We start from the raw sequence: 17353 nt of genomic DNA on the forward strand, positions 1-17353 counted from the left end.
TCTCGCCATTTTGTGAGAACAGGTCCTTCCTTCCCTTCTGGGTTAGATGGACTCGTGGGTATCACTTCAGTGCATGGCATTGTCAGTGGGGGTGATAATTCCCTTCTCATTGGAAGACTTTGCTGTGAGTATTAGAAATGCAAGTGATTTCTCTTCCCCTTCCTCCCTGTCCATCTCTCAGAGCCACCGGGAAACAGAGGCCTCATCCAGGGTCACACAGGCCTGAGGGAGTGCAACTAGACTGTTGTTTCTTCAGGCCCTCCGTGCTGGACATCATCCGGGATACTCTGTGTGTGTCTTCCTCAGTCTGCTGTCCCTTCAGACCTTTCCCTAGTTTTCACAGGCTTGTTGTGTTGGTGTTCTTTGTCTGTTTGGAGACACATCCTTGAGAAGCTTTGTGTTTCCACTCATTCGTCTCGCGATGTATGACCTGTCTTTTGCTTTTGTAATGAGGTCTTTCCCACAGTAGATATCTTTGATTTTGCAAAGTCCACTGTATTCTCTGGGTTGTTTTGTGGACTGCCTTTTAGTTTTGTGTGTGAAGACTCAAAGCACGTGTCCGGTTTCTGCTCATTGTTCTTCTAGATTTGTGACAAGTTTTCATGGAAACTTTGTCTAGGGATAACTGGAAGTGAACTCGGTGTAAGGTGTCAAGTCTCCATCTCCATTCATGTCATGCCCTGCAGTTTCCAATTCCCTGTTCCTGAGTGGTTTTGGAGACCTTGTGGGAAGTTTGGTTGCATGGGAGTTTGCATTTCCACCTTGAGTAGATTCCCACTGTTCTGCCCTCAGGGACACTGTCAAGGGGGAGTGAGGAGCAGCCTGCACTTCCAGCAGTGACCACACGGTGGGGCGAGTGCTGCTCTCCCCTCTGGGAGCCCCAGGCCACAGGCATCCCAGTGAGGAGCCAGCTCTGTGCTCGGCTGAAAGGAGTTAGACTCTCAGGAGCCTCTGAGCCCTTGCCTTTGGATCACCCAGGGTGGGCATTTACTGTGACAGAAAAAAATTGCCCTGAATTCCATGGACGGAAGAGCCTGGCTGTGTAGAGTTCGTGAGTTGCCGTGAATCAGACACAACTGAGGACACAAAAACTCAATAGACTAAAACACTTTTGGGGGGTGGGGGGAGTGAAAGGGGGTGATGTGGGGTTTTTTTGTGGTATATAATAGCCAAGGGAAATCTAGTTTAAACCTAAATTCACATAGATGGGAAAGGTATAGCTCTCCATCACCCTATAAAAAAAAAAAAAAAAACTACTTAACTTTTCTGAAAGTTTATTTAGTAGCTTCCTTGAGCAGTTCATTGTGAAGCTTTTTTTTTTTTTTTCTGTGACATCGGCCTCATTAAAAAGTACGGTTTGCCTTTACTGGATAATTTTGTTCATTGGTTTGTTAGGGAATCTTGGTAATATTTGAGTTTCCTGGGGAGCATGGTCACATGACCTGGCCCTGGCCAATCGGTGCGTTCCACCTCCCTGGCCACTGTGATTGGCTCCGGACTGGGGCAGTGCCCAATCGGGGCCCAGGGCCGGGCCTCACGTTGGAAGCCAGGGGAAGACGAGCTCTCGTCCTGCTGGGGTAGGGGAAGGGGTGGGGCCGGGGGAGGTCAGGCTCCAGCAGTAGGAGGGGCTTGAGGTCCGCCTGCGGCAGTTGGTGACCTTCCTGCTCCCCTCAGGGCAGAGCCGCCGGCCTGAGAATGAGGGCGCTGCTGAGCCCAGGGGCTGGGATGGCCCGTTGCTGCTGTGGTCCCAGAGCTCCACCCGAGACCTGACGGAGGCCGTCTGCCCGTGAGTCCTCTCCCGCTTGTCTGTCAGCTTGTTTGAACCATGCTGGGTTTTCTGCCCAGCCGGCTAAGGGGAGTCCCTGGAAATGCAAGGGTGTGGGTTTTGGCAGACTTCAGGGAAGACATGCCAGATGAGCCTGGGAGACTCCAGCTTAATCTGGATTCAGGAGATATCTCTTCGGGCCAGCTAGTAATTGTAGGATAAGCCTAATGAGTCTTCACAGGATGAAGAGAGTAACGTGCCAAGGTAGCAATCGATGTCCTCATTCGAGAGGATGATGAAGCTGGTGCTCAGAGAAGGGGGGAACTTGGCCACAGCAAGGAGGTGTGCACCCAGACGGAACCCCCAGATCCGGCCATTTGAGCTCAGGGAGGCCACTGGTGTGGCTTGTCCCTGTGGCAGGGGCCGAGGCACGCAGCCCACCCTGATTCCTGCGGGGGCCTGACTTGGGAAGTGCCATCTGGTAGCTTTGAGACTCACCAAACCAAATTGCACTGGAGAGAGGAAGGACACCTTCCTTCATCCACCCCCCACCCCCGCCGGATTCCCACATACCCTGACCCCTTTCTCTGGATTTCGGAGCCCTTTCCAGAGTCCCGCTCATATGACCTCATTCGAAGTGCACTGTGGACGAGCTGCCATCTGCAGCTGCTACCACAGCAGCCAAGGGCTTTAGCTCCTGAGTACCTCCCTTCCTTTGGAACTTGGGGGCCCTCTACTCCCCACTTGCACACCACAGACCTTTGCTGAGGATTGTGGGGACCCTCACTCAGTTTGCAGCACGTTGTAGCCATCCCTGTCCTCTCAATACCTCCCTTGCAACTCAGCTTGTGAGCTCCTTTGGAGCAGCGTGGCCCACCTGGCTGCAACGGCAGAGACACAGCTGACAGTGAAACAACAGCTTCGATCTGACAGCCGGAAAGCTCTGTCAAAAGGGACCTCCCTCTTCACACCGTAGAGGCTGTAGGAGCCGCCAGGGTTTGGGAACCAGTGCTGGGGCCAAAATGACTCCACAGCTGTTTTCCTTCCTGGGGAGGGTTCTGGCTCGAGTGGGAATGGCTCAAGTCTCCTAAGGTTCTGAAAGCCCACTGTGTGCAGATTCACGGTACACAGAGAGGAGAAGGTGGAGTCCTGCCCTGGAGGTGGTCACAGCTCACGGATGAGCCAGGCAGGCAGGCAGGCAGGCAGGGCATGAGAACACCTGAGCTGCCTTCATGAGTGAGTGGTGTGGGGGCAGAGGAAGAGAAGCCGGTCTGCTCCCTCATGTGGTGCCCAGGGCAGGTTGTCCCCAGAGGAAACCCTTACGACGGTGAGGACTCTCACTGCTGTTTCCCAAGGGGTTCCGTCGGTGCGTGTCTTCCCCGGAGCGGTCAGGCCGTCTCTAAAGTACACTGGCCATGGGCATTGCCTCTCCTTGGAACTTCCCATGTGTTTCTCTTTTGTATGGAACAGTGATTTTTCTAGAGGGGTTCTGGGCCACAAGGTTGTTGGGTCATTTGCTAGCCTTCTGTCGTGAAGAACGCTTTCCTGGGCGTTGGGGTGGTTTGTTGTTCCAGCTCCCTTTCTTGGCTTCTTTTGGGAGCTGGTGCAACAAGAGGAGCTCAGCCTCTGCCTTCTGGCTGAGATGTCACCCTTCAAACAGCAATGCCTGCCTGGAGATAATGATGGCATTTGCCAAAAGGGCTTCGTTTGGCACATGATATCTTGAAAGGACGTACACCGTCCTTTCAGCTATCAAAGGCTAGTTCAAATGACATAAAAATGAGAACTCTCCAATGGAGTCTTACAGTAGGTGGAGAGTCCGAAAAAAACTCCTTCAGTCATCTCACTGAGAGTCATTGATTGGGGACACCAAGAATATAGGAAGGAATGCAGAAAGAAAAGATGAAATTGTGGTCAGGATCGGGGGGAGGGATGAACAGGGCCTGCTTGCCTTGAACCCAGGCTTTGTTGGCGGGTGGGGCATAAAGATCGAACGGGTCTGAAACTACAGAGTGGTCATGGTAACACCGTATCACCAGAGTTACACAACAGTGTCCCAAATTGCAACAATGATGAAAAAGTTTACTAATCCCAACTTAACCAACAAAAATAGACGAAACCATACAAAAAGTAAAACATCACCAGAAAGGTGGAAACAAACCAAATGCAAAGCAGCTCAGGGGAAAGGAACTCCATGTCCCCTGGGGGCAGACCGAGTTGCCGGCGTCCACGGTGAGCAGACAGGGATGGAGGCTGCAGAGCCGACCGCTCCCCTGGACATGGTGTTTCCGGCAAGGGCTCTGGGTCTCTGTCCAGAGCAGGGGCTCGTTCTTCCTGCAGGGGCGGGTGAGTCATCGTCGGCGTCTGGGTGTTGCGCGGGAGCCAGGGCAGGCTCTCCCTGCCGAGGCGGTGACTCCTCCTCTGCCTCGGGTTCTCCTGCCAAAGCCCGAGCAGGTACAGGTGCACGTGGAGGTGGAGGTTCTGGCTGAGGGGGTGGGACATCAGTGCCTGGGGCTGGGGGTCCTGCAGGCACGGAAATCCGATCTGCCCGGTGTGCTGGCCAGTACCCAGCTGGCCTGGTGTCTCTGCGAGGGCAAGGCTCGGTTCTCCATCTGCCCTCGGTGGATCCCTGGGTCCTGCACCTGGAGCCACCACCTCTGTAGGCACAGGTCTGGGAAGTGGAGCCTGGTTCCAGTTGGAGGCCAGTGCTAGAGCTGGGGGAGAAGCAAAGTTTGCCCACAGACCAGCCTTGGCATGTGCGTATCCCGGGACAGAAAGCTTCCAAGAGATTCCGAAAGAATACCCAGGGTTGGATGTCTTTTGGGACTGAAGTGTGCAAGATGGGGGTGGGGGTGTGAGGCCAGCGCTTGCTGCAGGCCCAGCAGCATCTTTCGGGGACTCGTCCCTGTGTAGCTCAGCACCCCCTCCCCACACACTCCCGTGCACCAGCCCCAGCGTCCTTACCTCTGTGCTCTGGCGTGCTGGGCTCCAGGTCCTCCTGCTGCCTCAGAGGCCGGGGTTCTCGGGACTCTGGGTCGGAGCCGGGTGTGCTGAGCTCCGTGGCAGCCTCAGACTGGGCCGCCGGGTGTATCCTGGGCGGTGTCTCGGCAGCAGGCCTTCCCCGCCTCCGCTTCGCCCCCGGTGGGGCTGATGCCTCCGTGGGCACGCTCACCTGGAGCCTGCACTGGGCCTCACGGGCGGGGGGTTGGTGCTCCGACCCCTCCCTCTGGGAGGTGGACGGGGTGTCCCCGTCCTCGGCCTCATCACGTGGGAAGCTCTGCAACGACAGTGACCGTCAGCCAGCCGTGCTGGGAGTTTTCCGAGCTGGGCCTGGCCAGTGGAGCCGCTGCTTCTGCCTGCTCGAACTTCTCTTCCCAGAAGGGTCAGAGACGTGTGTCTGCTCAGATCCCCACCCGGGAGGAAAGAGACCCACCTGAGGGTGTGAGGTCAGCCTGGGCGGCCGGCCCTGCCCGCACTGTTCCCATCCCAGCCAGCCTGATCTCCCCTGGGGTGTGGACACAACTTGTCCGCAGGCTTCTGACCCCACATCCGCCTGGACTTCCTTGAGGGAGACACACCCCGAGAAACCCGCATCCACACACAGGCAAAGGACCCGGTGTTTCCGGGTGGCATGGGAGAGGTGGCCTGGCCCAGCCTGGGGCTCCCCGTGTTACCTTTCTGTTTCTCCGGGCAGAGGGCCAGAGGCCTCTCGGGGGTGCCCTGAGCCAACGTCGACAGGGTGCCACGCACACTGCCTGTGAGCTCTCCTGAGGCCCCGGCCTCTGGGCAGGGGCAAACAGCAGAACATCCTGGCAGCAAGAGATCTGGCTGGGGGCTCCTCTCCGCTCTGGAGGCCTGGATACCCGGGTTGCGGGTTCTGTTGGGTTCTGTTGCCGGCAGGTGACATCATTTCCTGGGGTTCGTGCTGAGGTCCCTTCCCCAAAACTTCCCAAGGGAATCTCTGGGTTTCTGACTGCTCGACCACCCCCCTTAGGCCATGTGCAGGCACATTGACAGCCACACAGCCCAGCCCACAGCCCTGGGGAGGCCTGGGTGCAGCCAGGGCCTGAGCTCCGAGGACCCCGCTGCTCTCAGACCAGGCTCCTTCTTCTCATAAGTGGTGTGGCCCTGGACAAGCATATGCCCCTCAGGGTTTCCCCAGTCTCTCCATCTGCAGAGTGGGGGTCATTCTCCCATCTGTTTCCTAGGTCTGTCGGCCTACGAGCAGCTCCGTGCCTCTCCACCTGGGGCCGATATCACGTGGAGCTTGTGCGCTGAGACTTCAGAAAGAAAGACTCCATCCAGGGCTGACACAGCACAGAATGGGGCAGAACGAGGCCTGGATGCGCCGTGGTACCCAGGAAAAGGCACTGCCCCTCCTGACTGTTTTGAGACCCCACATCCAAGTTGGAGGCCCGAAAGGAAGACTCGAAGGTCTCCCTCTCTTATAGAAAAGAGTAGCCAACTTTCTGGTCCTCTGTTTCCATTGAGATTCTGTTCAAGTGTCCCAGCTCGGCTTCTGCGGGTGGCTGAGCTTCTAATGGCTCCCTGCGTTCTTGTCTTTTCCTCTCCAAACCTTCCGTCCTTTTCCCCCTTCTGGGGTGGATGGGCGCTGTCATTGCTTCTACCTTCGAGACAGATTGATGAAAAGTCTGGACCATCGACTCCTTTCCTCTCTTTGGTTCCGTGTCTCTCTCTGGCTGTGTCCCTCTCTTTTCCTTTCTCGATTCAGTCTGTGTCTTCCTCTTTCTCTCTCGTGTGTGGATGGATGGATGCTAGGAATGCACATGTATATGATTAGATGAGGGTTATGTTTTAGGGATGGGTTAGAGGGAGAGAAAGGCTTTAGGTCGGAGTTGGTCATGGGGGAAGGGTCAAGGGTGGTGGTGGTGTTTCTTGGAATCTGAGTGCTGTGCATTCTTCGTCTCTTTCCATATGAACCCCTTCTCAGATACACCACTTGCAAGGAGTCTCTCATGTTCCGTTTCCTATCTTTTGCATCTGTGAATGCTTAGCTTCTCTGTTGTGAAGAGGTTCCATTGGATGGAAACCCATTGGTGTACTTTGTTTCCCTCTTTCCCTTACTTGAAGAGACCCATTTCTACCTCCGCCCAGCAAATGGCAAGGAGACTCTGATGTTAAGGAGCCTTTGACCTACGCTTCTTTCTAGCTATCTCATGACATCAGTCTTTAGGGTGAGGTTTTTCCCCGATATTGAGGTGGTGTGAGATCAAAACCAATAGCGTTCTTCAGATGTAGCTGTCTGGTTTTCCCATGGCCATTTATTGAAGAGGCTTTCTTGTTCCCATTTGGATATTCTCCCCTTCTGTGTCAGAGATGAGTTGACCATGGATGCCGGGGTTTGTTTCTGGACCCTCAACTTTATTCCATCGATCTGGATCTGTGTGTGTTGTTGTATTCCCAATAGCATACTGTCCTGCTGCTGCCGCTGCGGCTAAGTCACTTCAGTCGTGTCTGACTCTGCGCGACCCCATGGCCTGCAGCCTACCAGGCTCCTCCGTCCAGGGCATTTTCCAGGCAAGAGTACTGGCGTGGGTCGCCATCGCCTTCTCCGATACGCTCCTGAGGATCCTAGTTTGGTCGTCTAATTTCCTTTCACACAACCTTGGATGTCCGTATCGGGGCTTTTTCGTCGGATTGTATTGACAATTTAGGCTCTTTTCTGTTTCCGTAACCCCTTTTGCAGTTCTTTGTTCGGTGCGACAATGCATTGGCATTTTGGGAGGAATAGCATCCAAGCTGTGGATTGCCTTGTGGGGCTGTGACATCATTTTCCCAATAGGAATTCTTTCAAGCGCTGAGCACAGCTTCTCTTTCCAGTGATTGGTGTGGGCTTGATCTTCCTTCTTCCATCTCTCGCCGTTTTGTGAGAACAGGTCCTTCCTTCCCTTCTGGGTTAGATGGACTCGTGGGTATCACTTCAGTGAATGGCATTGTCAGTGGGGGTGATAATTCCCTTCTCATTGGAAGACTTTGCTGTGAGTATTAGAAATGCAAGTGATTTCTCTTCCCCTTCCTCCCTGTCCATCTCTCAGAGCCACCGGGAAACAGAGGCCTCATCCAGGGTCACACAGGCCTGAGGGAGTGCAACTAGACTGTTGTTTCTTCAGGCCCTCCGTGCTGGACATCATCCGGGATACTCTGTGTGTGTCTTCCTCAGTCTGGTGTCCCTTCAGACCTTTCCCTAGTTTTCACAGGCTTGTTGTGTTGGTGTTCTTTGTCTGTTTGGAGACACATCCTTGAGAAGCTTTGTGTTTCCACTCATTCGTCTCGCGATGTATGACCTGTCTTTTGCTTTTGTAATGAGGTCTTTCCCACAGTAGATATCTTTGATTTTGCAAAGTCCACTGTATTCTCTGGGTTGTTTTGTGGACTGCCTTTTAGTTTTGTGTGTGAAGACTCAAAGCACGTGTCCGGTTTCTGCTCATTGTTCTTCTAGATTTGTGACAAGTTTTCATGGAAACTTTGTCTAGGGATAACTGGAAGTGAACTCGGTGTAAGGTGTCAAGTCTCCATCTCCATTCATGTCATGCCCTGCAGTTTCCAATTCCCTGTTCCTGAGTGGTTTTGGAGACCTTGTGGGAAGTTTGGTTGCATGGGAGTTTGCATTTCCACCTTGAGTAGATTCCCACTGTTCTGCCCTCAGGGACACTGTCAAGGGGGAGTGAGGAGCAGCCTGCACTTCCAGCAGTGACCACACGGTGGGGCGAGTGCTGCTCTCCCCTCTGGGAGCCCCAGGCCACAGGCATCCCAGTGAGGAGCCAGCTCTGTGCTCGGCTGAAAGGAGTTAGACTCTCAGGAGCCTCTGAGCCCTTGCCTTTGGATCACCCAGGGTGGGCATTTACTGTGACAGAAAAAAATTGCCCTGAATTCCATGGACGGAAGAGCCTGGCTGTGTAGAGTTCGTGAGTTGCCGTGAATCAGACACAACTGAGGACACAAAAACTCAATAGACTAAAACACTTTTGGGGGGTGGGGGGAGTGAAAGGGGGTGATGTGGGGTTTTTTTGTCGTATATAATAGCCAAGGGAAATCTAGTTTAAACCTAAATTCACATAGATGGGAAAGGTATAGCTCTCCGTCACCCTATTAAAAAAAAAAAAAAACTACTTAACTTTTCTGAAAGTTTATTTAGTAGCTTCCTTGAGCAGTTCATTGTGAAGCATTTTTTTTTTTTTTCTGTGACATCGGCCTCATTAAAAAGTACGGTTTGCCTTTACTGGATAATTTTGTTCATTGGTTTGTTAGGGAATCTTGGTAATATTTGAGTTTCCTGGGGAGCATGGTCACATGACCTGGCCCTGGCCAATCGGTGCGTTCCACCTCCCTGGCCACTGTGATTGGCTCCGGACTGGGGCAGTGCCCAATCGGGGCCCAGGGCCGGGCCTCACGTTGGAAGCCAGGGGAAGACGAGCTCTCGTCCTGCTGGGGTAGGGGAAGGGGTGGGGCCGGGGGAGGTCAGGCTCCAGCAGTAGGAGGGGCTTGAGGTCCGCCTGCGGCAGTTGGTGACCTTCCTGCTCCCCTCAGGGCAGAGCCGCCGGCCTGAGAATGAGGGCGCTGCTGAGCCCAGGGGCTGGGATGGCCCGTTGCTGCTGTGGTCCCAGAGCTCCACCCGAGACCTGACGGAGGCCGTCTGCCCGTGAGTCCTCTCCCGCTTGTCTGTCAGCTTGTTTGAACCATGCTGGGTTTTCTGCCCAGCCGGCTAAGGGGAGTCCCTGGAAATGCAAGGGTGTGGGTTTTGGCAGACTTCAGGGAAGACATGCCAGATGAGCCTGGGAGACTCCAGCTTAATCTGGATTCAGGAGATATCTCTTCGGGCCAGCTAGTAATTGTAGGATAAGCCTAATGAGTCTTCACAGGATGAAGAGAGTAACGTGCCAAGGTAGCAATCGATGTCCTCATTCGAGAGGATGATGAAGCTGGTGCTCAGAGAAGGGGGGAACTTGGCCACAGCAAGGAGGTGTGCACCCAGACGGAACCCCCAGATCCGGCCATTTGAGCTCAGGGAGGCCACTGGTGTGGCTTGTCCCTGTGGCAGGGGCCGAGGCACGCAGCCCACCCTGATTCCTGCGGGGGCCTGACTTGGGAAGTGCCATCTGGTAGCTTTGAGACTCACCAAACCAAATTGCACTGGAGAGAGGAAGGACACCTTCCTTCATCCACCCCCCACCCCCGCCGGATTCCCACATACCCTGACCCCTTTCTCTGGATTTCGGAGCCCTTTCCAGAGTCCCGCTCATATGACCTCATTCGAAGTGCACTGTGGACGAGCTGCCATCTGCAGCTGCTACCACAGCAGCCAAGGGCTTTAGCTCCCGAGTACCTCCCTTCCTTTGGAACTTGGGGGCCCTCTACTCCCCACTTGCACACCACAGACCTTTGCTGAGGATTGTGGGGACCCTCACTCAGTTTGCAGCACGTTGTAGCCATCCCTGTCCTCTCAATACCTCCCTTGCAACTCAGCTTGTGAGCTCCTTTGGAGCAGCGTGGCCCACCTGGCTGCAACGGCAGAGACACAGCTGACAGTGAAACAACAGCTTCGATCTGACAGCCGGAAAGCTCTGTCAAAAGGGACCTCCCTCTTCACACCGTAGAGGCTGTAGGAGCCGCCAGGGTTTGGGAACCAGTGCTGGGGCCAAAATGACTCCACAGCTGTTTTCCTTCCTGGGGAGGGTTCTGGCTCGAGTGGGAATGGCTCAAGTCTCCTAAGGTTCTGAAAGCCCACTGTGTGCAGATTCACGGTACACAGAGAGGAGAAGGTGGAGTCCTGCCCTGGAGGTGGTCACAGCTCACGGATGAGCCAGGCAGGCAGGCAGGCAGGCAGGGCATGAGAACACCTGAGCTGCCTTCATGAGTGAGTGGTGTGGGGGCAGAGGAAGAGAAGCCGGTCTGCTCCCTCATGTGGTGCCCAGGGCAGGTTGTCCCCAGAGGAAACCCTTACGACGGTGAGGACTCTCACTGCTGTTTCCCAAGGGGTTCCGTCGGTGCGTGTCTTCCCCGGAGCGGTCAGGCCGTCTCTAAAGTACACTGGCCATGGGCATTGCCTCTCCTTGGAACTTCCCATGTGTTTCTCTTTTGTATGGAACAGTGATTTTTCTAGAGGGGTTCTGGGCCACAAGGTTGTTGGGTCATTTGCTAGCCTTCTGTCGTGAAGAACGCTTTCCTGGGCGTTGGGGTGGTTTGTTGTTCCAGCTCCCTTTCTTGGCTTCTTTTGGGAGCTGGTGCAACAAGAGGAGCTCAGCCTCTGCCTTCTGGCTGAGATGTCACCCTTCAAACAGCAATGCCTGCCTGGAGATAATGATGGCATTTGCCAAAAGGGCTTCGTTTGGCACATGATATCTTGAAAGGACGTACACCGTCCTTTCAGCTATCAAAGGCTAGTTCAAATGACATAAAAATGAGAACTCTCCAATGGAGTCTTACAGTAGGTGGAGAGTCCGAAAAAAACTCCTTCAGTCATCTCACTGAGAGTCATTGATTGGGGACACCAAGAATATAGGAAGGAATGCAGAAAGAAAAGATGCAATTGTGGTCAGGATCGGGGGGAGGGATGAACAGGGCCTGCTTGCCTTGAACCCAGGCTTTGTTGGCGGGTGGGGCATAAAGATCGAACGGGTCTGAAACTACAGAGTGGTGATGGTAACACAGTATCACCAGAGTTACACAACAGTGTCCCAAATTGCAACAATGATGAAAAAGTTTACTAATCCCAACTTAACCAACAAAAATAGACGAAACCATACAAAAAGTAAAACATCACCAGAAAGGTGGAAACAAACCAAATGCAAAGCAGCTCAGGGGAAAGGAACTCCATGTCCCCTGGGGGCAGACCGAGTTGCCGGCGTCCACGGTGAGCAGACAGGGATGGAGGCTGCAGAGCCGACCGCTCCCCTGGACATGGTGTTTCCGGCAAGGGCTCTGGGTCTCTGTCCAGAGCGGGGGCTCGTTCTTCCTGCAGGGGCGGGTGAGTCATCGTCGGCGTCTGGGTGTTGCGCGGGAGCCAGGGCAGGCTCTCCCTGCCGAGGCGGTGACTCCTCCTCTGCCTCGGGTTCTCCTGCCAAAGCCCGAGCAGGTACAGGTGCACGTGGAGGTGGAGGTTCTGGCTGAGGGGGTGGGACATCAGTGCCTGGGGCTGGGGGTCCTGCAGGCACGGAAATCCGATCTGCCCGGTGTGCTGGCCAGTACCCAGCTGGCCTGGTGTCTCTGCGAGGGCAAGGCTCGGTTCTCCATCTGCCCTCGGTGGATCCCTGGGTCCTGCACCTGGAGCCACCACCTCTGTAGGCACAGGTCTGGGAAGTGGAGCCTGTTTCCAGTTGGAGGCCAGTGCGAGAGCTGGGGGAGAAGCAAAGTTTGCCCACAGACCAGCCTTGGCATGTGCGTATCCCGGGACAGAAAGCTTCCAAGAGATTCCGAAAGAATACCCAGGGTTGGATGTCTTTTGGGACTGAAGTGTGCAAGATGGGGGTGGGGGTGTGAGGCCAGCGCTTGCTGCAGGCCCAGCAGCATCTTTCGGGGACTCGTCCCTGTGTAGCTCAGCACCCCCTCCCCACACACTCCCGTGCACCAGCCCCAGCGTCCTTACCTCTGTGCTCTGGCGTGCTGGGCTCCAGGTCCTCCTGCTGCCTCAGAGGCCGGGGTTCTCGGGACTCTGGGTCGGAGCCGGGTGTGCTGAGCTCCGTGGCAGCCTCAGACTGGGCCGCCGGGTGTATCCTGGGCGGTGTCTCGGCAGCAGGCCTTCCCCGCCTCCGCTTCGCCCCCGGTGGGGCTGATGCCTCCGTGGGCACGCTCACCTGGAGCCTGCACTGGGCCTCACGGGCGGGGGGTTGGTGCTCTGACCCCTCCCTCCGGGAGGTGGACGGGGTGTCCCCGTCCTCGGCCTCATCACGTGGGAAGCTCTGCAACGACAGTGACCGTCAGCCAGCCGTGCTGGGAGTTTTCCGAGCTGGGCCTGGCCAGTGGAGCCGCTGCTTCTGCCTGCTCGAACTTCTCTTCCCAGAAGGGTCAGAGACGTGTGTCTGCTCAGATCCCCACCCGGGAGGAAAGAGACCCACCTGAGGGTGTGAGGTCAGCCTGGGCGGCCGGCCCTGCCCGCACTGTTCCCATCCCAGCCAGCCTGATCTCCCCTGGGGTGTGGACACAACTTGTCTGCAGGCTTCTGACCCCACATCCGCCTGGGCTTCCTTGAGGGAGACACACCCCGAGAAACCCGCATCCACACACACAGGCAAAGGACCCGGTGTTTCCGGGTGGCATGGGAGAGGTGGCCTGGCCCGGCCTGGGGCTCCCCGTGTTACCTTTCTGTTTCTCCGGGCAGAGGGCCAGAGGCCTCTCGGGGGTGCCCTGAGCCAACGTCGACAGGGTGCCCACGCACACTGCCTGTGAGCTCTCCTGAGGCCCCGGCCTCTGGGCAGGGGCAAACAGCAGAACATCCTGGCAGCAAGAGATCTGGCTGGGGGCTCCTCTCCGCTCTGGAGGCCTGGATACCCGGGTTGCGGGTTCTGTTGGGTTCTGTTGCCGGCAGGTGACATCATTTCCTGGGGTTCGTGCTGAGGTCCCTTCCCCAAAACTTCCCAAGGGAATCTCTGGGTTTCTGACTGCTCGACCACCCCCCTTAGGCCATGTGCAGGCACATTGACAGCCACACAGCCCAGCCCACAGCCCTGGGGAGGCCTGGGTGCAGCCAGGGCCTGAGCTCCGAGGACCCCGCTGCTCTCAGACCAGGCTCCTTCTTCTCATAAGTGGTGTGGCCCTGGACAAGCATATGCCCCTCGGGGTTTCCCCAGTCTCTCCATCTGCAGAGTGGGGGTCATTCTCCCATCTGTTTCCTAGGTCTGTCGGCCTACGAGCAGCTCCATGCCTCTCCACCTGGGGCCGATATCACGTGGAGCTTGTGCGCTGAGACTTCAGAAAGAAAGACTCCATCCAGGGCTGACACAGCACAGAATGGGGCAGAACGAGGCCTGGATGCGCCGTGGTACCCAGGAAAAGGCACTGCCCCTCCTGACTGTTTTGAGACCCCACATCCAAGTTGGAGGCCCGAAAGGAAGACTCGAAGGTCTCCCTCTCTTATAGAAAAGAGTAGCCAACTTTCTGGTCCTCTGTTTCCATTGAGATTCTGTTCAAGTGTCCCAGCTCGGCTTCTGCGGGTGGCTGAGCTTCTAATGGCTCCCTGCGTTCTTGTCTTTTCCTCTCCAAACCTTCCGTCCTTTTCCCCCTTCTGGGGTGGATGGGCGCTGTCATTGCTTCTACCTTCGAGACAGATTGATGAAAAGTCTGGACCATCGACTCCTTTCCTCTCTTTGGTTCCGTGTCTCTCTCTGGCTGTGTCCCTCTCTTTTCCTTTCTCGATTCAGTCTGTGTCTTCCTCTTTCTCTCTCGTGTGTGGATGGATGGATGCTAGGAATGCACATGTATATGATTAGATGAGGGTTATGTTTTAGGGATGGGTTAGAGGGAGAGAAAGGCTTTAGGTCGGAGTTGGTCATGGGGGAAGGGTCAAGGGTGGTGGTGGTGTTTCTTGGAATCTGAGTGCTGTGCATTCTTCGTCTCTTTCCATATGAACCCCTTCTCAGATACACCACTTGCAAGGAGTCTCTCATGTTCCGTTTCCTATCTTTTGCATCTGTGAATGCTTAGCTTCTCTGTTGTGAAGAGGTTCCATTGGATGGAAACCCATTGGTGTACTTTGTTTCCCTCTTTCCCTTACTTGAAGAGACCCATTTCTACCTCCGCCCAGCAAATGGCAAGGAGACTCTGATGTTAAGGAGCCTTTGACCTACGCTTCTTTCTAGCTATCTCATGACATCAGTCTTTAGGGTGAGGTTTTTCCCCGATATTGAGGTGGTGTGAGATCAAAACCAATAGCGTTCTTTAGATGTAGCTGTCTGGTTTTCCCATGGCCATTTATTGAAGAGGCTTTCTTGTTCCCATTTGGATATTCTCCCCTTCTGTGTCAGAGATGAGTTGACCATGGATGCCGGGGTTTGTTTCTGGACCCTCAACTTTATTCCATCGATCTGGATCTGTGTGTGTTGTTGTATTCCCAATAGCATACTGTCCTGCTGCTGCCGCTGCGGCTAAGTCACTTCAGTCGTGTCTGACTCTGCGCGACCCCATGGCCTGCAGCCTACCAGGCTCCTCCGTCCAGGGCATTTTCCAGGCAAGAGTACTGGCGTGGGTCGCCATCGCCTTCTCCGATACGCTCCTGAGGATCCTAGTTTGGTCGTCTAATTTCCTTTCACACAACCTTGGATGTCCGTATCGGGGCTTTTTCGTCGGATTGTATTGACAATTTAGGCTCTTTTCTGTTTCCGTAACCCCTTTTGCAGTTCTTTGTTCGGTGCGACAATGCATTGGCATTTTGGGAGGAATAGCATCCAAGCTGTGGATTGCCTTGTGGGGCTGTGACATCATTTTCCCAATAGGAATTCTTTCAAGCCCTGAGCACAGCTTCTCTTTCCAGTGATTGGTGTGGGCTTGATCTTCCTTCTTCCATCTCTCGCCGTTTTGTGAGAACAGGTCCTTCCTTCCCTTCTGGGTTAGATGGACTCGTGGGTATCACTTCAGTGCATGGCATTGTCAGTGGGGGTGATAATTCCCTTCTCATTGGAAGACTTTGCTGTGAGTATTAGAAATGCAAGTGATTTCTCTTCCCCTTCCTCCCTGTCCATCTCTCAGAGCCACCGGGAAACAGAGGCCTCATCCAGGGTCACACAGGCCTGAGGGAGTGCAACTAGACTGTTGTTTCTTCAGGCCCTCCGTGCTGGACATCATCCGGGATACTCTGTGTGTGTCTTCCTCAGTCTGGTGTCCCTTCAGACCTTTCCCTAGTTTTCACAGGCTTGTTGTGTTGGTGTTCTTTGTCTGTTTGGAGACACATCCTTGAGAAGCTTTGTGTTTCCACTCATTCGTCTCGCGATGTATGACCTGTCTTTTGCTTTTGTAATGAGGTCTTTCCCACAGTAGATATCTTTGATTTTGCAAAGTCCACTGTATTCTCTGGGTTGTTTTGTGGACTGCCTTTTAGTTTTGTGTGTGAAGACTCAAAGCACGTGTCCGGTTTCTGCTCATTGTTCTTCTAGATTTGTGACAAGTTTTCATGGAAACTTTGTCTAGGGATAACTGGAAGTGAACTCGGTGTAAGGTGTCAAGTCTCCATCTCCATTCATGTCATGCCCTGCAGTTTCCAATTCCCTGTTCCTGAGTGGTTTTGGAGACCTTGTGGGAAGTTTGGTTGCATGGGAGTTTGCATTTCCACCTTGAGTAGATTCCCACTGTTCTGCCCTCAGGGACACTGTCAAGGGGGAGTGAGGAGCAGCCTGCACTTCCAGCAGTGACCACACGGTGGGGCGAGTGCTGCTCTCCCCTCTGGGAGCCCCAGGCCACAGGCATCCCAGTGAGGAGCCAGCTCTGTGCTCGGCTGAAAGGAGTTAGACTCTCAGGAGCCTCTGAGCCCTTGCCTTTGGATCACCCAGGGTGGGCATTTACTGTGACAGAAAAAAATTGCCCTGAATTCCATGGACGGAAGAGCCTGGCTGTGTAGAGTTCGTGAGTTGCCGTGAATCAGACACAACTGAGGACACAAAAACTCAATAGACTAAAACACTTTTGGGGGGTGGGGGGAGTGAAAGGGGGTGATGTGGGGTTTTTTTGTCGTATATAATAGCCAAGGGAAATCTAGTTTAAACCTAAATTCACATAGATGGGAAAGGTATAGCTCTCCATCACCCTATTAAAAAAAAAAAAAAAAACTACTTAACTTTTCTGAAAGTTTATTTAGTAGCTTCCTTGAGCAGTTCATTGTGAAGCTTTTTTTTTTTTTTCTGTGACATCGGCCTCATTAAAAAGTACGGTTTGCCTTTACTGGATAATTTTGTTCCTTGGTTTGTTAGGGAATCTTGGTAATATTTGAGTTTCCTGGGGAGCATGGTCACATGACCTGGCCCTGGCCAATCGGTGCGTTCCACCTCCCTGGCCACTGTGATTGGCTCCGGACTGGGGCAGTGCCCAATCGGGGCCCAGGGCCGGGCCTCACGTTGGAAGCCAGGGGAAGACGAGCTCTCGTCCTGCTGGGGTAGGGGAAGGGGTGGGGCCGGGGGAGGTCAGGCTCCAGCAGTAGGAGGGGCTTGAGGTCCGCCTGCGGCAGTTGGTGACCTTCCTGCTCCCCTCAGGGCAGAGCCGCCGGCCTGAGAATGAGGGCGCTGCTGAGCCCAGGGGCTGGGATGGCCCGTTGCTGCTGTGGTCCCAGAGCTCCACCCGAGACCTGACGGAGGCCGTCTGCCCGTGAGTCCTCTCCCGCTTGTCTGTCAGCTTGCTTGAACCATGCTGGGTTTTCTGCCCAGCCGGCTAAGGGGAGTCCCTGGAAATGCAAGGGTGTGGGTTTTGGCAGACTTCAGGGAAGACATGCCAGATGAGCCTGGGAGACTCCAGCTTAATCTGGATTCAGGAGATATCTCTTCGGGCCAGCTAGTAATTGTAGGATAAGCCTAATGAGTCTTCACAGGATGAAGAGAGTAACGTGCCAAGGTAGCAATCGATGTCCTCATTCGAGAGGATGATGAAGCTGGT

General features: G+C 54.6%; 1 long non-coding RNA gene across 1 annotated transcript in view; it reads left to right on the forward strand.

Moving 5' to 3' along the window:
* LOC145529707 (uncharacterized) overlaps positions 1-17353 on the forward strand; it is a 1704434-nt gene that overhangs the window by 1014784 nt on the left and 672297 nt on the right. The window contains exons 129-130 of the long non-coding RNA XR_014071296.1: positions 9314-9425; positions 16957-17068. This is a non-coding gene — a long non-coding RNA (uncharacterized LOC145529707). The remainder of the gene's footprint in view (positions 1-9313; positions 9426-16956; positions 17069-17353) is intronic.

The sequence above is a fragment of the Giraffa tippelskirchi genome, chromosome 12 (genome assembly GCF_054371585.1).
Source record: "Giraffa tippelskirchi isolate mGirTip1 chromosome 12, T2T-mGirTip1v1.2.pri, whole genome shotgun sequence".
Classification (NCBI taxonomy): Eukaryota; Metazoa; Chordata; class Mammalia; order Artiodactyla; family Giraffidae; genus Giraffa; species Giraffa tippelskirchi.